This window comes from Chionomys nivalis, chromosome 10 (genome assembly GCF_950005125.1).
Source record: "Chionomys nivalis chromosome 10, mChiNiv1.1, whole genome shotgun sequence".
NCBI lineage: Eukaryota > Metazoa > Chordata > Mammalia > Rodentia > Cricetidae > Chionomys > Chionomys nivalis.
This window is the reverse complement of record NC_080095.1, coordinates 45979477-46002273: the sequence shown is the minus strand read 5'-3', so window position 1 is coordinate 46002273 and position 22797 is coordinate 45979477. Positions and strand designations below refer to the sequence as shown.

The 22797-nt window shown below is 39.3% G+C and overlaps 1 protein-coding gene across 2 annotated transcripts in view; it reads left to right on the top strand.

Moving 5' to 3' along the window:
* The window catches only part of Pals1 (protein associated with LIN7 1, MAGUK p55 family member), an 83590-nt gene continuing 60793 nt past the window's right edge, over window positions 1-22797 (top strand). For both annotated transcript variants that reach the window (XM_057782815.1, XM_057782814.1), the window contains exon 1: window positions 1-135. The gene's annotated coding sequence lies outside the window, so the exon portion shown is untranslated. The remainder of the gene's footprint in view (window positions 136-22797) is intronic.

Genomic DNA, 22797 nt, shown 5'->3' with positions numbered 1-22797 from the left:
TCGCGGGGGGTGGGGGATCGGGAGTTACTGGATTCTTTATCCCGCGTCTTGAGGGCGGCCCGCCCGAGGGTTGTCGCCCGGGCCGCGCCGAGGAGCGACTAGGGCGAGCGGATCGGCCGCCACCGGGGCGCGGAGGTAAGGGGCGGACCCGCGGCCGTGGGGCTGCGGCGGTCTTGATCAACAGGTCCCCGGGAGCGCGGCGGGGGAGGGGCGGCGGGGCTCGTACCCCACTCCCCGACCCGCCGCACCGCGATGGGGACCCAAGCTGAGCCCGACTCGGTGGTGCCAGCCCCAGCTTTTGTCCCCCGGAGGATCGCTGTCCGCGCGGTGTCTCTCCCCACTGGGCCGGGGACGCAGCTCGGCGCCGTGGCGGGCCACCCGGACGGAGTTACGGGGGGCGCGGCAGGGAGTCGCCTCGTCGCGGCCCGGCCCCGAGTCCCCAGTCCCGGGGACTAACCCCCCCCTTTCTCGGGCGGGTGGTGGAACCAGCCGGGGAACCACTTTCCCGGGGAAGACGGAATGCAGCCAGCGTTCCTGTGCCTGAGTCAGCTCCTGGTGTTCTGCTACTCATTGCGTTCTTCAGATAAACAGTTCCTGCTTCCTTGTGTCCGCTGCTGAAGAAAGCCCGGTGTCCATAGTGCTTTCTTAAGCTTCCAGGGAGGTTGTTCGGTTGAACTTTGGAGCCTGTAAAATGGTCGCAAGTCACTTTCAATGAAAGCCGCCTGGACAGATCTTTACTGCAAATTATGTAACTTACTAAGGATAGCTCACCTTCTGTCCAGTTGATTGACACACAGTAATGTGTGTGGAATTTAGGTTTCGGTCGAAAAGTTTTCCAAGACCCTTTAAAATGAATGCAGTAGCTAGGAGGGTTTTTAGGAGTGTGTTAGAGTTTTAAGAATTTAGATTCGGAAAGCCAGTGTGCCAAGAATTCTAAAGTTTTGATTTAGCGGACAAGGTGAAAGGTATTTCTAGTTTTAATAGGGCACTATCGTGCTTTAATGATAGTATTCTAATTATCCTTTTAAATTATGTCAGAAATTAATAACCTGTTAAATTTTGCAACAGGGACAAATTGTGTGATGTGTTGGTATCTTTGAAGTATAAGTATTTGTGGTAATGAAAATTAGTAAATACTCTTGAATGTGAACTGTTTTATGGGCGTCCTGTGGACACGATTTCTTGTTTTAAGTGTCATTCTAAACGGTTGTATCAAGCTAACGTTAAAACTTTAAGAGCTTTATAGGTAAAACAGACAAAATATGAAGAGATTGACATTTTTTAAAAATTGAGTAGATTTTTTTTCATGAATAACTAAAGGTCATCACCTTGAATTTGGCAAGTGAAGGTCTACTCACAGTGCTTTAGAATGTTAAAGTAGGTGAGAGAGTTAATATAACTCCACCTCAGGGTGATCCGAATCGGTATAGTAGCTTAGCTATCCATATCATCTTCTGAATTGTGGGTTTTTTTTAAAAAAAATATTTCAAATTATGTGTTTGGGGGTGGTATTTATATGTGAGTGACAATGGAAGCCAAAGGTATTGGATCCTCCCAGAGCTGGAGTTACAGGCTCTCATGAGCCACTGATTGTTGGTGCTGGGAACGCAGCTTGGGTCCTCTGCAAGAGCACTCCTAACTGCTCCTAACTGCTGAGCCCTCCAGCCCCCTGTACTGTAGTCTGATTAAAAATCTCAGAAATTGGAGAGGTGGCCCAGCAGTTAAGAGCACTCACTGCTCCTGGGAAGAACCCATATGGCAGCTCACACCTGTAACTCCAGTTCTAGAAGATCTGACACCTTCACACGGACATACATGCAGGCAAAACACTATTGTACATATAACAAAAATAATTAAGTCATTCAGCACACACACACACACACACACACGCACGCACGCACACACACAGACACACAGACACTCCTACTCCCACCCTCAGATTCATTCTCCATAATTCCCTACCTGTGAAAACCAAAAGCCAAGCCTGCTCTCTGTTTTGGCATCTCTAAAATCCTGCTGTTCTTTGTTTAAGATACTTTGGAAGCCGGAGCTCTCTTCTTTCAAGGTTTCTCCTGTAACATGCGCACAGTGTGTGTTAATGAGCTCACATAGGGTCTGGAGAGGTGGTTAAGGGCACTGACAGCTCCTCCGGAGGACCTAGGTTCAGAGGACCTAGGATCGATTCTCAGCGTGCACAGAGCAGCTCACAGCTGTCTGTAACTCCAGTTCTAGGGGACCTGAAACCCATGGCAAGACACTAATGCACATAAAATAAAAACAAATGAAAAAGAATAAGCTCACATAATTGAAGATATGTTAATCACGACTACAGAATACCTTCACATGAATGTCTGCACTCAGATTTGACCCAAGTGAGCACCGTAAGCTTAACAAGTTAATACATATTTAACTGTCACAACAATCAAGACAAAAATTCAAGCTGGTAGTATTTTGCCTGTTCTTTAATACTGAATTTGTGATGTTATATACTTACTGAATTACAAGATCATTAGGTTGGAAGTAATCTTGTTGTGTGTATAGTCCAACCTTTCCATCTTCCAGGGATGGGAAAGTGATGTTCGTAGAAAAGTGCTTGAGGAGTGGTGGTGAGTTGGAGCCGAATGCTATGCGCTTGTCTTGGTATCCCACCTTAGGCAGTCCTCTACATTCCTGCCCCCTTCTCCTCCCCAGGATCTTGCTTTGTATGTAGCCCAGGCTGGTGTGCGGCTGGTAGTATAACCCAGACTGGCCTCAAACTGACTCTCTTGCCTTAGACTCCCAAGTGCTGGCATTACAGGGTGTGCCACCACACCCAGCTCCTCACTCCATCTATTGCTAAATAAATCAGTCAGTTACTTTCTCCATATCATATAAATAGCTAGCAGGGCTGTCATTCCTCCACTGCCTGGGAGAATGCCTTTTTTTCTTATTCTGAAGAGTTTTTTTTTCAATATTTCAAACAATGCTTAATGAATATCTTTCTGTATGTCTCTGAAAAAAAAATGTGTGGTTTCCCAAAATGTATACCACCTATAAAGGAAACTGTTGATAACAGATTGATTTTCCACTTGACTGGTTATAGTCAGATTATCCTTCAAGAGCAAATGACTTTTGTTCCTGCATTTAGTATATGAGTAGAAGTGATTTCTCATCTTTACCCACTATACCATCGTCATATTTTACATTTTTTGTCCATTTAGATGAGAAATTATCTATTTGTTTCCGTTCTTTTAAAAAGATTAAGGCTGGGAGGTGATGGTGGTCACCTTTAATCCCAGCACTCAGGAGGCAGAGAGAGGTGGATCTCCGTGAGTTTGAGGCCAGCCTGGTTTATAAAGCGAGTTCCAGGACAGGCTCCAAAGCTATAGTGAAACCCTGTCTCGAAAAAATCAATCAAACAAACAAAGCTAAATAAATAAAGATTAAAATTTTCTGGGTTGGCACAATCAACAAACAGAAAAGTTTTGTGTGCTGTCCGTTTTTAAAGTCAGCCTTCTTCCAAACCTTTTACTCCTGGCAACTAATCTACTAATGATTCCCTCCCTAGAACTTCTTTCTTTTTTTTTTTTTTTTTTTGTTTTGTTTTTTGAGACAGGGTTTCTCTGTAACTTTGGAGCGTGTCTTGGAACTAGCTCTTGTAGACCAGGCTGGCCTCAAACTCACAGAGATCCACCCTGTCTCTGCCTCCCAAGTGTTGGGATTAAAGCACCCTACTCCTGTAATTTCTTTTTAAGATATCATTTCATTGTAATCATAACAGTAGTGAGGCTTTTTTGTCATTTATTTGAAGTTTTTACATTTTATTCAGTTGTCTTGTGAAAGATCCATATACCTACTGCATCCGTGTGTAGCACAAAGACGTGGAATCTTTGTTCTTTTGGGAGGGGATCGTTGGAGATGTTGAGTGTTGTTAGAACTGGAGGTTCTCCTTCAGATGTCCCTTTGTCAGCACCAGCCTTGGTTTTCAGCCCACTCACTTTCTTCGTTCTGTTCCTGCTTCCTTTAGCTGTTTTGTCATTAGCATTGTCTTCTTTTCTCTTTTTCGTTTTTTGAGACAGGGTTTCTTTTCTCTGGGTACCCCTGGCTGTCCTGGAACTCTCTTTGTAGATCACGCTAGCCTCCAACTCTTGGAGATCAAGAGATCTGCTTGCCTCTGCTTCCCAAGTGCTTGACTAAAAGGTGTGTGTCACCACTGCCCAGTGGTCTTTTTCTTCCTACACAGGCCATGTCTTACAAGTCTGTGTAAAGGTGTGGAATACTCCATGTATTTGCATACCATCCTTGTTAAGTGCCAGGCTAATTTATATTTTGCTGGTCTTAGTATCTTTGTGCTGAAGCAAGCATCTCCTCTGCTTTCCTTTCATTTAGCAAGATATATCTGAGATTCATGCATGCTGAGCATGTCCACAGTTCCTTCCAGTTAACTGAGAACACGGTGTTCTCTTGTATGAATGTACCACCACTTGTCTATCCATTCACCAGCTGAAGGACATTTAAGGTTTTCTTCAGGCTTTTTGTGATTATAAAGTTGTCATAAGGGGCTGGAGAGATGGTTCAGTGGTTAAGAGCACTGGTTGTTCTTCCGTAGGATCCAGTTTCAATTCCCAGCACCCACATGGCAGCTCACAATTCCAGAGGATCTGATCAGCCCTTTCTTGGATTCTGCTTGTACTACATGCAATGCTATACATGCAGGCAAAACACGTAAATAAAATTTTTAAGAGTTGACATAAATCTGTGTGAATAGGTTTTTGTGAGTGTGTGTGAGCATGTTTTCCTTTCTCTAGGGTGGGTACTTACAAGTGGGGATCCTGGGTCACATGAGCAAATTGAACTTAACTGTATTTAAAATGAAACAAAACAATAGCAGAATCAAAACAAAAATCAGTCTTCAGTAGGCAAAACAATGGCCCTTGTTTTAAGATATTCTAATGATTAAGAGTCTCTCTGAATATATTTGGTTACATGTCACTTTATTTTAGGTTGTTAATCAGTTGTCTTTAGCATATGGAGATTATTCGGGTGGGCCTAATTATCACTGGTCTTCAAAAGGAGAAAGAGGAAGGATGGAGTCAGAAAAAAGTATGAAACAGTAGAAACAGCTTCTAGATGAAGAAAACTGGTGTGTTTGAAAACAGAAGAAAGGAAGCCCTAAGTAGAGGAGTGTGCTTGCTTTCCAGAAGGTAGAAAACGGATTAGTCTTTGGCACCAGCAAAAAAAAAAAAAAAAAAAAAGCTCTGATAACATCTTAATTTTAGCCCAGCAGAACTGTGTCAAGCTTCTTTCTAACTTACAGACTTAAAAATTCTGAAGTATGTGTTGCTTTAAAGGCTGTTGTGTTTGTGGTACTTTGTTGCAGCAGCCTGGGAACCTAGTGCACTTGTGAAAGTTTCTTCAAAGTAGCTGGACCAGCAATGCGTTCCTGGTAGGAATGTGTGAGAGTTCCTGCAGTTTTCCATCCTTACCAGCACTTGGTATGATCAGTCTTTTTCACTCTAGCCATTCTAATAGGCATGCAATAGTATGTCATTGTATTTCTAAAATCTCAGTTCCCTGATGGTGTTGTGCTTATTTGCAGTTTTTGAGAAGTGACTAAATTCTTTACCCATTTTTATTTACTTATTTATTCTTAAATTTATTTACTTATTTATTTATTTTTTAAGGCATTGTCTTACTCTGTTGTTCAAATTGTCCTTGAAGTTTTGATCTTCCTATCTCAGCCTCCCTAGTAGCTGGGGCCATTGCATGCACAACCTTGCTAGACTTATATTTTCTTATTGAGGTTTTTTTTTTAAATTATTTATTTTTATTTCATGTGCATTTGTGTTTTGCCTGTATATATAGTTTGTGTGAAGGTATTGGATCCCATGAAAGTGGAGTCAACAGGCAGCAATATGCTGCCTTGTGGGTGCTAAGAATTGAACCTAGGCCCTCTGGAAGAATAGCCTTACAGTGCTCTTAACTGCTGAGTTATCTCTCCAGCCCCTATGGTTGAGGTTTGAGAGGCTTGGATAGAAGACCTTGCTTATGCTAGGCATGTGCTATACTGCTGAGCTGCACCCCAGCCCAAGTTTTCATTTATAGTCATTTTCTTTTGTCAGATATTTGCCAATATTTTTCTCCTAACCTATTAACCTTTTCATCTTTTTTAAAAAATTTATTTTTGTATATGAGTACTCTATCTGCATGCATGCCTTTATTCCAGAAGAGGGCTTCGGATCCACTATAGGTGGTTTTTGGCACCATGTGGTTGCTAGGAGTTGAACTCGACGTCTGGAAGAACAGCCAGTGCTCTCAACCACTGAGCCATTTCTCCAGTCCAATCTTTCCATCTTAATAACTGTTTTTTGAAGTGTTAACATGGTAAGCTTTGATAAAGCCCAAATGCGCAATTGTTTATTTTGTGGATCTGAGCTTTGCTGTTCTAGCTGAACAAGTCTGCCTTACCCAGACTCACTGAGAGTCTTCTTTACTTTTCCCACAAGTTAATGCTTTTTTATTTCTCACTTAGATTGTGTTCCATTGCATTAATTTTTAATATAAAATGAAAGATGCAAGTAATTCCATTTCTTTGTCTTTTTATGACATTTGAAAGGGCTTCTTGTTGAAATGTCCCATGTTTTTTGTCAAAAAACGATACAATATTGATACATTCTATTGATCTATTTGTCTTTTTACTAATAATACGTTGTCTTGTATATAATGGACATGTCTTAGCAAAGGTACTGTGAATACTGCACGTTTTCTTTTTCAGATTTGCTGTGGTTTAGTTCCCTTATCTTTATGTAACTCATAGGATCATGTTGTTGATTCCACAAAAATACCATGTTGTTATTTTGATTGGGATTGATTTATTTGTAGATCAACTTGGAATCTTAATGATATTGTCTTGTTATTTTCTTATTTACTTTTAATTTTATGATACTGATGATTGAAACTGGGGTCTTGAGCATTTGGGCAAAGTATTCTACCACTAAACTGTGTGCCGAGCTTATGTCTAGTAATTTATAATACAGGATTTCTCATTTATTTTGGTCTGATTTTGTTCATGAGAGTTTACAGTTTTCAACATATAAAGCCTACAGATTATTAGGTCTTTACCTAAGTATTTCAGTTTTTTTGTTCTGTTGTAGATGGCAAGATGATAATTAGAATAGTTTATAATTTATGATTAATATATAGAAATGCAATTAATTTGTAGAAGTTGTCTTTATAGTTTGTTTTTGTGCATCTTTTGAAATGTGGTTTCATTATATAACCAGGCTGGTCTTGAACTCAAAAATTCTGCCTCAGCTTCTTAAGTACTGAGAATTATAGGCATGTATCATTGCACCAGTACCCCAACTCCCCCTCTTTTACATAGTGTTTTGCTTTTGATATTTAGACTGACCTTGAAATGCTGAGCTCAAATGATCTTCCTACCTCAGTCTCCCAAGTAATGGGATTATAAGTATTTGGTGCCATGCTTTGCATACCAACTTTTTAAAATTTTAAGATTTATTTATCTTACTTTATATGTATGAGTGTTTGGCTTGGGTGTATGTCTGTGCACCAAGTGCATACCTGGTAAGATCAGAAAAGACCATTAGATCCCCTGAAATTACCATGTAGGTGCTGGTTTACACGTTAAGATTTCTTCGTGTGTCCCAGCACTTGGGAGGCAGAGGCAGGTGGATCTCTGTGAGTTCGAGACCAGCCTGGTCTACAGAGCTAGTTCCAGGACAGGCTCCAAAACCACAGAGAAACCCTGTCTCGAAAAACCAAAAAAAAAAAAAAAAAAAAAAAAAAAGATTTCTTCATGTGTACATGTGTGCTTACGCTTGTATGCATGTGTGTTAGAGATCAACCTTTGGTGTTCTGCAGTACCTGTCCACCTTGTTTGTTGAGACTTCATCTCTCAGTGGCCTGGGGCACATTAGTCTAGGCTGACTGGCCACTGAGCCCAAGGATCTTATCTTCCAAGTACTGGGATTACAAGAATGAGAGCCACAACAGCTAGGTTTTTTCATATGGAGATGAATTTACATCTTCATGCTTGCACAGCTAGTACTCTATCAGGTAAGTCATCTCCTCACTCCTGACTTCATTTCTTGATACAAAATGGAGTTTGCAGACTGAAGGACTCTTCTTTAAAATTACTAAATGAACAAAGAAAATTTTATGTGTATCAGTATGTAGTAAAACATTCTTCACACTGGATTTATTTAGACATGTTAAAATGGCTTTAGAAAGTGAGTTGTGGGGTTTTGTTGTTTTTTTCCTTGTGTTTTGTTTGTTTGTTTGCCGTTTTTTACACAGATGTTGATACAAGTTTAGTTCCTAATAAAATCCCTATCTCTTAATGAAATAATTAAATCGGTATACTCATTCCATGAAATAATATTTAGTAGTGAAAAGAAGCAGATCAATATGTAGTATAACCTGGATGAATTTCCAGATACTGCTAAGTGGGGTAATCTCAAGAAGTTTCTGTGTGGTTCCATTTACTTAATGTACCTGAAATGACAGAATTCAGAATGGGTTTAGGGGCTATAGGAGGGATAGGGAATAGGTGTGACCCTCAAAGGACTATGCCAAGGGTCTTTATGAAGACAGGGATCTTAGCCAACACTATGAGTATGTGGATATGATACTGCACTGTAGTTGAAAAAGTTAGTAAAGAGCATATGAAATAGTAAACTGCATATGAATTTTAAAGTAAAAGTTCTAATTTAGGAAAAAAAGTCCCAAAGTAAACAAAAAAAGGTCTAACAACTTACATACTTATATCTTGGAGATCTGGAATCTTAAGAAATGCCTTGGAAGAAATTGTGTTCCTTGTAAAGGATGAGGCTTTCCAAGTAAGAATTTAAGGTAGATAAATAAATTTAGTGTGCACCCCTGAGAATTTCTGCAGGCGCCGAGGAACCTCTGTTGTAGTTCTCTTGTTAGAGTGCAAAGGTAGTTGCCCAAGTGAACATGCTGTTAAAGTAAAACTATGATTCGTGCATCACTTAATGACAGGGATATGATCTGAGAAATGTAAAAATGAGCCACTCTCCCCCAGATTGCATCACAATCAGAATCAGTACATACCTAGTCCCATGTGTGAGTTGTCTCTCGGTTCCTTCATTATCACTACTACTTAGACCTTAGACTGAGAAATGGCAGAGTTCACATACATAAAAAGGTGTTGATGATGAAAACAGCCGGTGTTTGGCTTGACTTCCCTGTCATTACACAGGTCAGTAAACTATTCAGAAGAGGAGACAGGACAGAACAAAATTATAATTATGTCCATGTGAGTATAGAACTTGACGTATATGGTTTGAGGAAAAGCTTCTGTTGAAATTTCAGATGTGGTGGCTCATGCTTGTAATCCCAGACTTGGGGGGTTGAGGCAGGAGAATTGCCTTTGAGGCCAGCCTGAGTCACATAGTGATTTCTGGGACAGCCTGAGCTACAGAGTGAACCTTGTTTCAAAAACCAAACACCCTCACACTCAGGAAGCGGCTTACTAGTGGAAACATTAGAAGCATAGGGGGTCAAATGCTCCTTTGAAGAGCTAAAAGAAGACTGGTGTAGTTGCAATGCAGAGAAATAAAACTTGAGAAGTATTAGTCTGGAAATCTTAATTCAGTCTATCAATAAGAAGTATAGAACTAGCCGGGCGATGGTGGCGCACGCCTTTAATCCCAGCACTCGGGAGGCAGAGGCAGGCGGATCTCTGTGAGTTCGAGGCCAGCCTGGTCAACAGAGCTAGTTCCAGGACAGGCTCCAAAGCCACAGAGAAACCCTGTCTCGAAAAACCAAAAAAAAAAAAAAAAAAAGAAGTATAGAACTGTCCATTTAAGACAGTGAATTTTACAGGTATAGTGAATATATATTTTAAGTAAAAGTAAACTCTAAAATGATTAGAAGTACAGTATAAATAGTAAAAACATTCCAGTCATAGAATTTGTTATAATATTCATGATATATATATATTATATATAATATGTTATATATAATTTATATATAAATGGATGACAGGATCTCACAATATTGCCCAGGCTAGCCTCAAACTGTTGTACTTCAGCCTCATGACCACTGGGACTCAAAGTGTGTATGTGCACCTGGTGAATTTTATTTTGAACAAAGACGAAATTTAATTTGGAGTTTTTATTTATCATGAAAACTTAGGGACTTTAAAGAAACAAACAAAAGTCATTTACTTTTGTATATTAAAATGCCTGAGAAGTCATGTTCATTTGTGGGTTGGCTAGAGTAGATTGATTGCTTGATAGTGAGTACATTAAAAAAGTAAAGTGAAATAAAGTTCCAGGTTGTTTGATTTTGATCTTAATACCGTCACAAAACATGGACAAATGGAAAACTTACATCCTCATTAAATATATTCTGAATTGCAAAGCTTTTCATCTGTAAACTATAGGAGGTAGTTTAATTATAGAGATTAAGATTTCAGTAACATAATAATTGAGCTGTTTAAATGTTTGACATATGAATTCAGGCATTTGCCTTTTGTGTTAAGTTTATCATTCCTTTTTTAGTTAATAATTATTTCAAAAACTCTAAACGTAAAGACTTTGAGGCCTCTTAGGCTGTCCTTTGAACTCTTAAAACGGGTAGATTGCTTTCTGTAAATATTTTAAGCTTCATGGGCCCTTTTGTCTGTGTTGTAGGTATGCAGTTCTGCTATTAGAGTGCAAAGGTAGTTACCCAAACAGCCATGACTAGGTTCCAATAAAACTTTATGGTTTGTGCATCACTTACTGACAGGTATATGTTCTGAGAAATGTGATATATCGTTAGATAATTTTTATGCTGTGAACATGACAAAATGTGCTTACACAAATTAGGCGTAGGTTGGTCACTCAATGAGACTTTTGATAGAGTTTGTGCTGCCATTAGAACAGCGTACTGCTTCACAGGAAGCCTTTTTTATAAGTAGGAATAGACTCTAAGTAATGGTTAAAGTCTAGTATAGATAGTAAAAACTATCTGGTGCTATAATTTATTGTCATTATCGAGTATACATGTTTCACATAATTGTACCTACTGTACTTTTATATGCATTAGGTTTTGTTTACACCGGCATCAGCATGAATGTGATCCATTCTAATCTTTTGGGATCAGTGTCTTAATGTAGTCTGTCTTGCCTGGAAAGTCTTTATACAGTGCATTACTGTACCTGTAAAAACAAGGGTGTGCTTGATTTGTCCTCTGAGCTTTGCCTGCATACCTCTCCTTAAGTCAGAAAAACCCACCCCACCCCCAAAAATCAGTGGAGGAAATACAGACATCTTCCAGGGGTTGATTTTCTTTTTATACCATGTTGGCCTCAAAGAGTGATTTCCATGTGTTAGGCCTGGTCATTTTACCAGTTTGATCTTGGGCATTTAAAATGGGATTTTTGGTCGTTATTTTTAAAATATGTATTTACATTTTGTGTAGATGTGTGTGCCCATGTGAATGTAGTGCCAGTAAACGAATGGGGCAGAAGAGAGGGTTGGATCGCCTAGAGCTGGACTTACAGGCACAGTGAGCTGGCATGGTGCTGAGAGCCGAAACTGGGTCTTCTGGCCTCTGGAGCACTTCTCCAGCCCGCCCTGCCATTTGGAGGAATTTTTGATATTACTGTTTACGATTTTCCTAGCCCAAGGTCATAAAAAACACTCTCCTGTGTTTCCTTACATAAGAGTCGTGGTTTTATATTTAGGCTCGTGATTCATTTTTGGGTGAAATATTGCTGTAAAGTATGAGATTCCATATCCATTTGTTGAAAAGATTTTTTTTCTTCTCCATTTATTCCCTTGTCTCTTTTCTAGAAACCATTGTATAATCTGTGAACATCTCTTTTTGAGCTCTTGCTTTCCACTGTCCTGACTAATGGAGCTACTTAGAATAGGTATTCTGAATTTTCTAGCTTTATTCTGTCTAAACATTGTTATGACTGATTTAGACTATTTATTTTGAAATAAGTTTGTTGACTTCTATAGTTATTTTTGTGTACATCTTGATAGGAATTATGCAGAGCCTGACTATTTAAGATTCAGTCCTCAGAGGTCTGTGAGAAGAAGGTGGTGTGGATGTGGCTCAGTGGTGTGATGCTTGCCTTGCATTCCTGAGGGCTTGGGTCATTACCCACTATCACAAAACGTGAATATAATAAAATTCCCTTGATTTACTGTTGATTCCTCAGGAACTGTCTATACCCCGGCCATTAGCAAATTTTTTTTAAAAGATTTATTTTATTTTGTGTGTATTGGTGTTTTGCCTGCATATATGTCTGTGTGAGGATGCCAGATCCCTTGGAACTGGAGTTACAGTGTGAGCTGCCATGTCGGTGCTGGGAGTTGAACCCAGGTTCTCTGGAAGAGCAGCCAGTGCTCTTAACTGCTGAGCCATCTCTCTAGCTCCCTAGCAGATGTTCTTAATATGTTATGCTAGAACAGTATTCAATAACTGTTTTGTTTTTTTTTTTTTTGGTTTTTCGAGACAGGGTTTCTCTGTGGTTTTGGAGAATAACTGTTTATATATTCTTTCTTTATAACAAATTTGTGGGCTTTTACTTTCTTTGTTGTTGTCAATTGTTATTCAACACAGAGTTTCTCTATATAACAGCCCTGGCTGTTCTGGAACTCACTTTGTAGACCAGACTGACCTCAACTCACAGGGATCCACCTGCCTCTGCCTCCTAAGTGCTGGGATTAAAGGTGTGCACCACCACTGCCTAACAAAATATTTTTGAAAATGATTCACTTAATAGGAATTAATAGATGCTTAACAGCCAAAGGAAAGTTAGTAGGATTTTGGAGACTTAATAAAAATAATCACTTTTTTGAAAAAATTATTCTTAATTCTTTTATGTTATGGGTGTTTTGCTTGTATGTATGTTTGTATACCTGTGTTGTGGAGGCTAGAGAAGGTTATTGGATCCCCTGGAACTATAGTTACAGATGGTTGTAAGCCACCCTATGGGTGCAGGAAATTAAGTCTAGGTTTAATTCTTTCTTTGAAACATCAGTCAGTACTTTTAACTACTTGAACATCTCTCTAGGTCCCCCAAAATAATGATCTGTTTTTTTTTTACTTCATTTTATATTGCCGTGAAGCAATATAAATATATACAGTGACTAAATCACATTGCCTTCTTAGGTGGTACTCTTTGTTTCTATTCCTTAAATATTACCAACTACATTTCCAAGTTTTTATCAGTATTCTTTCTTTGGCAAATGAGGAAATTGAGACTCAAATTATTTTATCCAAAGTTATTGTAAATGATAGCAAAGATGGGAATTCGTTTAACCTTAAGTCCTAGTTTTTCTTTGTCTGTAGTGTAACCTGCTTACTTTTTGGTAAGATTAAAATAGTTTTGAAGAAAGCCATCTTCAACTTTACTTAGTGTTTAAGATATACTTGAATTAAATGAATCTTGAGCAGATTACTAATTAAGCTCAACACGGGTAGAAACAATGTCCCCTTTTCTAACCGTCCAGTGCTTAATGTGACTGTGATGTAATGTGAGTTGTGTTTGGTCTTTGTCCTCTGTCCTGAAGCAAAGCTTTCCAACCCCTTGGAATTTCCTTGGTGATAAGAGTGTCTTTTGTTGCAAAGAGGCCCTTCTTGCCTGGGCCCCTAAATAGCCTCGGGTTGGGACTGATTGCCAGATCAAGGCATGATTAGAAGTTCTACTGCACCTCTGAGGAGTTAAGATGACCTGGAGTCACCAGTGAACGATGATTAAATCAATCGCATTCTGGTTTGGTATGTGTATCAGTAATGCATGGTGCACCTGAAGAAGACAGCACCCGTACCTTCACCTCCATGCTTTGTCGTGTACGTCTCCCCCATTTGGATATGCTGGAGTTGTATTCTTTTTTTTTTTTTTTTTTTTTTTTTTGATTTTCGAGACAGGGTTTCTTCGTAGTTTTTTGGTTCCTGTCCTGGAACTAGCTCTTGTAGACCAGGCTGGCCTCGAACTCACAGAGATCTGCCTGCCTCTGCCTCCCGAGTGCTGGGATTAAAGGCGTGCGCCACTACCGCCCGGCTTGGAGTTGTATTCTTTTATGTAAACCAGAAATTGTATGCAAAGTGCCTTCTTGAGTTCCTGATTCATTCTAACAAGTTCTTGAAAATGGGGAGGGGATCATTGGAACCCATAGTTAATAAATAGCTTCATGGTCAGAAGTACAGTAGACCCAGGACTTAAGGCTGGTGTCCGAAGTGGGGGCAGTCTTGAGATCTGCGGCATACTTTGGGTAGATGGAGGTAGATAGGAATGATAAAATTCTCAGTTGCTATCTGAAGAATTGGAGAATCTTCAGGAATCTTCTCCAGGGCTGAGAAAAAGACCTACTTTGATGTGGGGCCTGGAGAGACAGATCCGTAATGAAGAGCACTTGCTGCTCTTGCAAAGGACCTGGGTTCAGTTTGCAGGACCCATGTGGTGGCTCACACTTCCAGGGAGCCTAAGCCTCCTGACTGACCTCCATGGGCACCAGGCATACGTGTGATCCACATACATGCATGCAGGAAAAACATTCATACACAAAATTTTAAAGAAATATATTGTGAAAAACAGTTCAGAATGAAACACACTATGTGCTTAATCCCGCTTTTACCATAGACTTAAATGTTAACTTTGATTGTGAACTTAGTATCAAAGTCTTTTCAATCCTAGTTACCCCTGATAAACTAAGAATTTGAAATTTAAAGCAATTGGTTCATTTTCCTTAACTTTGTGGGTATATCCGTATAGAGGAACAGAGAGAGACTTCAGGTATTTTATTCCTTAGGAGTTGTCTATCTTAACTGTTTGAGACAATGTCTTTCCCTGTCCTGGGGCTCACCAAACCCATGAACCTGACTGTCTCCAGCCCTCCAGCATTGAAATTGCAAGTGTGCACTGCCAGTTCCTGCTTTTTACATGGGTTCTGTTGATCAGATTCAGGCCTTGTGCTTATATACCAATAGACTGTGTTATATCCCTAGCGGCGATTACATTTATTTTAGGTTGGCCAGAAATTTGAAGTAGAAAAGAGTCTGTCACTTTTAGAATTAATTTTGTCTACAGCAGTATAAACTTATACTGGTGATTAGCTCTATTAATAGTTTGCTTTAGTAACTTTACGGGAGTATTTGAATTGGTTGTCATAGTCCAAATCAATGATGAGATCATTGTAATTGTATCAAGGCCAGGCCTGTTATCTCTGCAGTAATAGTGAAAATTGGTAGGGAAGAAGAGTTTGTTGCTCCACGTTAAACAATTCACTTATATCATGAATTTAAATTCTATACAGTTTTTCTCTTTGACTCACAAGCATCATTCTGAGTTTTTCCTTTTGATTATATTAATTATATACTTGTTCCCCTGTGCTAGGGATTGCACATGCTAGGCAAACTCTTTAGCAATAAGCTGTACTTATGGCTCTCTTCCCCCATCCCGCCCTCTGCTAGCTATTTATTTATTTATTTATTTATTTATTTATTTATTTATTTATTTATTTTGTGGGGATAAACTTTTAACTATATAGCCTTAGTTGGCTTAGAACTCACTATGTAGACCAGGCTATCTTGAAACTCCCAGAGATCAGCCTGCTTCTCCGTCCTGAGTGCTGAGAGTCAGGGTGGTTCATTCCATATATTTTTAAATGGAAGTTTGGAAAAATGGTGTTTAAATGGAAGTTTAAATGGTGTTTGGAAAAAGCTTTTGTTTAATTTTACCAGTATTAATATGTTTGTATTAATACTTTTTTTAACCTCTGTTTAGTGAATCGTTGAGCTTTGTATTCTTTTCCTTTTATCCAAATTCTCTTAGAACGCTTTTTTTCCCTGTAGTTCTGGTCAGCAGTTAACAGTCAACATTGTGTTGAGTTTCTGTGCTTATTTGATTTCTGTGGTAGATTCTAGGTTTCTTAAACATAAGGGTGCAAAGAAGTAGAAGACTGGCACGAGTTAATGAGTGAGCTGCCCGCTGAGTCTCAAGCACTCTGGCTGGCCACCTAAGACTGTGTCAAAATAGCTAAACCCAGAGGACAAGGATTCTCCCTCAGTCATCTTTCTTGTCAGTGACTACACATTTTGTACCAACTGAGTACTTAGCATTCTTGAATAAAGGTGTAGCTAACCCCTTTAACTAGAGGATCAACAGTGTAATCTTCCATATTACTTGTGAAGAATGTTACTGAGACCAGACCCATGCTCTCTCCTTTAAGACTGCGTAGTCTCAGAGCATTGTTTGTACCCTTGGCAGTACTGTGGCACCAAAATTCGTTGTATTCTAGCTTGGTGACATTTGTTCTCCATCTTCCTTGTCAAGATTTTTTTTTTCAAGACAAAGTTTCTCTGTAGTTTGGAGCCTGTCCTGAAACTCCCTCTGTAGACCAGGCTAGCCTCAAACTCACAGAGATCCGCCTGCCTCTGTCTCCCTAGTACTAGGATTAAAGGCGTGCACCACCACCCGGCCACTTGTCAAGATTCTTTTTCTGTTCTTGTGACATGTCCTCACTTACAGTCTTGAAATGCTATTATTACTTCTTTAGTCTAACCTTATAGCTTAGTCTGGCTGTGCCTTTATTACCTTTCATTTTGGTTAATATTCCTGTCTTGGGAACTCTGAAATGGTTATTTGGTATTTCTTCATTTGACAGGGCAATACCCTCTTCCCCATTATTTTTAATTTGTGTAGCAGCCAGCCATCTAGATAGAGGTAATCATCTACTAAATTGTTGACCTTTGAAATGTTTTTCCTTTAGGAAGCTGTGAATCACTGTATTAGAAGTTGAAATACCATGTAATGCAGTTTTAGAGACCTAAAACTTTATGTAAGAATATGTTAAAGAGGGCCGGGTGGTGGTGGCGCACGCCTTTAATCCCAGCACTCGGGAGGCAGAGGCAGGCGGATCTCTGTGAGTTCGAGGCCAGCCTGGTCTACAAGAGCTAGTCCAGGACAGAAACCAAAAGCTACGGAGAAACCCTGTCTCGAAAATCAAAAAAAAAAAAAAAAAAAAAAAAAAAGTTAAAGAAAATGATTGATTGGAGGGAGTAGAGAGATTCTATAGTGAATATATTCCAAGCAAAGCAGTAGCCAGGTGAGTTAGTAACTAGAATTATCTGAATATTGGTCATTGTATTATATTACAAATTCTTTATTATTGTATATGTATATATGGTGTGTGTGTGTGTGTACTGTGGCATATATGCGGAGGTCAAAGGACAACTTAGTGTTATTGGTTCTCTCCTTGCACCACCCTTCAGGGATCAAATTCAGGTGATCAGGCTTGTATGGCAAGTGCTTGTACCTGTTGAGCTATCTCTGTTCCTTGTTATTAATATGACAGCAGAATGCAGTCAGAAGTTACCAACCTGACTTTTTTCCCAGTTCGGGGACTCAAACCCAAAGCCGTGATCACACATAGGAAGAAATTGCTCTATCAGTATTCCACATCCTGAGTCTGATACATTTTAAAGTGTTGTGGCCCTTGAAAGTTAAATCTTCTATGCTTGTTTTTTAAAGTAATATTAGTTTTGAAATTATAAAGGCAACAGAGATTCAGTTCCTACAACCCAGTGACTTAAAAACTGTAACTAATTCCAAGGGATTCAGTGTCCTTTTGGGGCACCAGGCGCGCGCGTGCGCACGCACACACACACACACACACACACACTCACATATATTCAGGTAAAACATTCATTCACATAAAAATAAATCTTTTTAAAAAGTTGTGTATGTTCTCCCAGTTTTGTTAATAACTTCATAAACTGTTTCTGTGTATTTACAGAAGTGCATGGCACACAAATGCTGTTTTGAAACTCGCTTTTTTCACACAGCTTCCCCTTGTCACCTCATACAGAGCTTCATGCTAAAATACCCAAATTAAACAAAAGTAAAGATCTGGAGGTGTAGCCTAGGATTAGTCCACCCAGGGAAGGAGCAGAAAGAAAATCAACAGTGTCTTACATAGTATATCAAAATTATAACCCTCTCAATATGTATTAAATGTAAAAATAATGATAGTTTAAATCTTTCAAAATAACAGTTTTTGAAATCCAGTTTGTATTTTATACTTAGTACATCTCAATTAGATTAGTAATTTTTCATTAATAGCAATCATGAACTATATAACAATATTTTGGTTAGCAGAGGACCATGTATTAGATAGTGGTCCTGTAAGCTTTAATGGAGCTGGAAAAATTAATGTCACCTAGTGATACTACAACACTGCAGAATTTCCTACGTGTCTGTGGTGATGCTGGCATAAACAAACCTGCTACAGTGCCAGCCATATAAAGCACGCAGCAGTGTAGTCCCACAAGTGAGTGAATGACTACTGCTGCTGTGTAGCACAGATCATAAAACCCAGAGACCTGAAGATCGGAAAAGCAACGCAGCCAAGCCACTAGAGAGCTCTTACCTCTGCGAAATCTTCAGACTGAAAGAGAGAGTTCCTGTCTCACCCCACCTTTTAAACTTCTCTCATGCTGGGATTAAAGGCTTGCACCCCCACCGCGTGGCCTCTATGGCAAGTAGTGTGGCTGCTGGGATTAGAGGTGTGTGCCACCACTGCCTGGCTTGTATAACTGACTAGTGTGGCTGTTTTGCATTCTGGTCTTCAGGCAAACTTTATTTACTAAAACACAAATAAAATACCACTGCACTACTGGTTTATGTATTTGCTAAACTAAACTGTACTTTAATATTTTAGTCTGAGTTCCTTTATTTGCAAAAACACATTTACAGTAAAACAGTATGAGTCTTTTAATAGCAGCATCAGCCTTCGGCATTGTATCCTTACCCTGTACTTTGATTGGATCAGAAGATTAATTATTGGTATGTAGCACAGTATATATATTCTTATTATGGAACATGTGCTAGTGATGCCTGAAGAAGTTGAATATAGTACCAAGCTTTGTAAATACTAAGGTGTTTTTCTTATATGTAAACATGCTTATAGTAAAGTTCAGTTCATAAATTAGGGACAGTAAAAAATTAACAGTAATAGTAAGATAAAACAATTATAACACAGCATGAAAGTCTAAAAGTTTTCCTTCCTCTGGTTTTCACTACGGTTCACTCTTATTCACAGAGACTGGCAAACAGCCTGGAGCTCTATAACTGCCTGAGAGGACTATTGTATCACACACCGTATGAGCTTATCAGATACAAATTAGACATTAACTCCATGACAGAGCTTGAAATCTGCTTGGTTTAATGTGACAATAAGTGTTCTGATTTCAAGGTAGAAAATGCATGGTGCCTCAGAGGGGAAGAGCTGGAAGAGAACCAGGTTAGTCTAGGGAAGATTTCTAAGACGCTCAATGGAGAGGAAAACTTAACAGATTGAAAAATTAAACAGTAATTGTTTGTGTGGGTGTAAGAAACAATATGTTGGTGATGTGGAAGTGGGAAGTTACAAGGTTTACATGATATGAAATATTAGTTTGATTTCGGATCTAGGGAGGGAGAAATAAAGTGGGGAAAGAATAAGTCAAAAAAGGTAATAAAAGTGTCAGGCTGAGGAATTTCACAGGTGTCCTGCAGGATAATTGGTAAAGTGCCCTGGAATCAACAGACTTTAGGCACAAATTTTGTACCTTGCTAAAGTAAGGCACATCATTCAATAAGAAGCCTGCTGCGAGGTTTAAATTAGATCATGCATGCCACGTACTAAGCCCAGTGAGTGACTGTTGCGTAGTTAATCCTCAGTAAACAGTAGCTTTAAAAGGGAAAGAGGCAGCGACAACGTCTAAAGGAGCACCGTCATTGCAATAGGGATTCTTTCAGGAAAGCTAAGCCGGCATCACCATGAGAAATGATCCACGAAAAACAAGACTGAGGTTGAATTAGGGAGCTCAGAAAAGCCGTGCAGAAGACAGTGGAGTAGCATGGGAAGAAAGGAGCTGGGATGTGTGTCAGATGTCATGGACTTAAAATGATATAGCTAGTTGTATTTAGGAATATTACAGCTACTTAAATTTTACCAAAGGAGGATAGCTAGTTTATCAAACAGGCTGGTGTGCTACATTTTTATGCATATTTAGAGCTATGATTTAATATTTTATTATTGAAGAATTTGGTTAAGACAAGTGGTTCACCTTGGCAAAGCATGCTGAAATTGGAGCATGATCGGAAAGAGTAATTTTTTTTTTTAATGTAAGATCACTTGGAACCTGGGACTGTTGGTAGCATGGTTTGGTTTTTCGTGGATAGTAGGGGATCACATTCCTAACATTTCTCTGAAGGACTGCCTCAGCACCTTCATTAGCTCAGCTTTAGGTACCTGAGCAGTAAATGTTAGTGCAGTTAAGTGGTGAAATAAAATTGTGATACATTAACAAAGCATGAAGCAGTCAGTTGAGGGAACATGTTCATTTTCTCTGACCATATTTTAAGGGCTGCAGAGTAGTGTAATTATGAGACTTTTCGAAGACGCATGTAGTGTGTATGACAGGTACCAACAGCACTGTGAATCCACAGGAATGTTACCTACTTGGATTTGACTATTCCGTGCCTGTACATTTGGGAAGCGGGGGTTTCTGATTTGCCTACATTTTAGGTCATTTGTGGAGATAAGACGAAGAACTGTACTTGCAGTGCGCTAAAGAAAGCATTGTGGGCTAGCCAGGTAACTCAGTAGTCACTTGTTGCACAAACCTGGCAATCTGAATACTTTTCTGGAACCCCTGTAAGGTGAAAGGAAAAAGCCAACTCCACAGAGTTGTTTTCTGACTCCCACTGGGTGTGGTATGTACCCCCCCACACTAATAATAATAAAAGTTTTAGCAATCTAAATATAAGATGTGAATGTAAGTTACAAGTCTGTTCCAGTGCCTTATCCAACAATTAACAGTGTGCTAAAACTCTACTTTTTAGTTTTTCGTTTCCTTGTTTGTTTTTATTTTAGTAAACACACAGAGTGGGGTGGGTAGAGGAAGCTGTCTAACCAGCCCTGGCCTTCAGTCCATTTGGTTTGGGCAGCAATAAGATATAGAATAAAGTCCCTCCAAATAAAAATGGGGGGAGGGGCAGGAGGCACTATCCAAAATTTGAGGGTATTGGACAAATGAGGTCATTACTGGGAAGTTTGCAGGTGAGAGGCCATTTAATGACATTCTTTTAACATCTTGGCAGTCATGGTGACAATGACATTGAAGGAAGGGACTCCTCAAGTGCTCTTGAAGATCCATAGTAAATTCCATGTCTTAGAGCAGTGAACCCTTCATCACAGAACATTTCTGGCCCCTAAGCACCAGCCTATTCATGAAAAATCTTGACTGCCAACCAGGGTACCAGGCTCAGCTAGCCTGATGCTAAGAAGTACTTTGTGGGAATAGCACCAATTGGGGGAGGTTCTCGTAGCCTGTAATGGCTGTATCATATAGCAAGTATTGTTTGCTATGAAGTTTTTGATACAGACACTAGAAATTAACTCTTTAAATTTATTTTTTTAAATTTATTATCAGGCTGGTACTGGCAGTAAAGGAATGTGAGTGATACTTTAAAAGTAGAATTTGTCAGCCGGGTGGTGGTGGCACATGCTTTTAATCACAGTACTCGGGAGGCAGAGGCAAGCGGATCTCTGTGAGTTCGAGGCCAGCCTGGTCTACAAGAGCTAGTTTCAGGACAGCCTCCACAGCTACAGAAAAACCCTGTCTCGAAAAACTAACTAACCAACTAACTAACTAACTAACTAACTAACTAAGAAGGAGTAGAATTTGTCATCTTCTTTCTGAATCTAAGCTATCCCTCCTCTTCCTCAAGGATAGGGGAAGGGGGATGACCATATTTTAAAGTTCTATATAGTTCTCCCCGGCCCAATTATTTATACTAAGTATTTTAGAATTATATTTGACTCCCCATCTCAAAATCCTGTCAAAACATCCTTTGTATTAACCATTCTTTTAAGTTACCCTTTTTCCCCTCTGCTCCTTTACTCTCCCATGTGAGAAGTATTGAATATTACTGGCTACTCTCCTTACATTTACCTCTACTCAGCTATGGTTACAGAATAGCTGCAGCTTCCTAAAGAGTCATTTTTTTTTTCTTGGCTACCAGTAGTCTCTTGGTGCTTCCAGAAGAAAATTTTAGCAGTTTAACTTAGTATTCAGGAATAATTGGCTTTATCTTCTCTCTTACACTGACTGTGTTCTAGACTGTTCTTATTCTTTAAGGCTTATATATCTTGATTGGTTGCCATATACATAAAAGCCTTATTATGGGTCATTTTAAGCTAAATGCTAAAAAAAGATTTGTCGTCAGCTTGAAAATGGCATAAAATACCGTTCCTTCTTGTATTTCTTTCAAAAAAACTTTTTGGATACATTTACTCTTTTATTATGTAGGAGTTGAAGGTGATAATGGGGCAGTTCAAGTAACCAAGCACAAAACTTGTTTGGCTCCGAACTAATTTCTACCCTGGGTGTGCGGTCTGAGATAGCCCCCAAAGCCTTGAACTTTGTACTTGATGTGAACAAACAGAGTATTTTCTACTGATTAAAATAAAATGCTTTTTTAAATTTTAATATAAATGACATATGAGAACCCTAATTATCAGGTTTAGAAAAAAAGTAATTGCGGGGACTTGGTGGCACCTGCCTCATATGCACAAGGCTTTGGCTCTAATCCTTAGCACCTGAGGAAAAAGAAGAATGAACCGTGTCTTTGTGCACTGTTCCCCTGCTCCCACTTCTTTATATTGCATGGTACTGCTATAATAGAATGATAACCAAATTTGCAAAGAATGTAATGAAGGACGATCTAATTTTTAGCTTCATTCCCCCCCCCCGAAATAATTCAAAGCTATGTTTTAGTAGTAA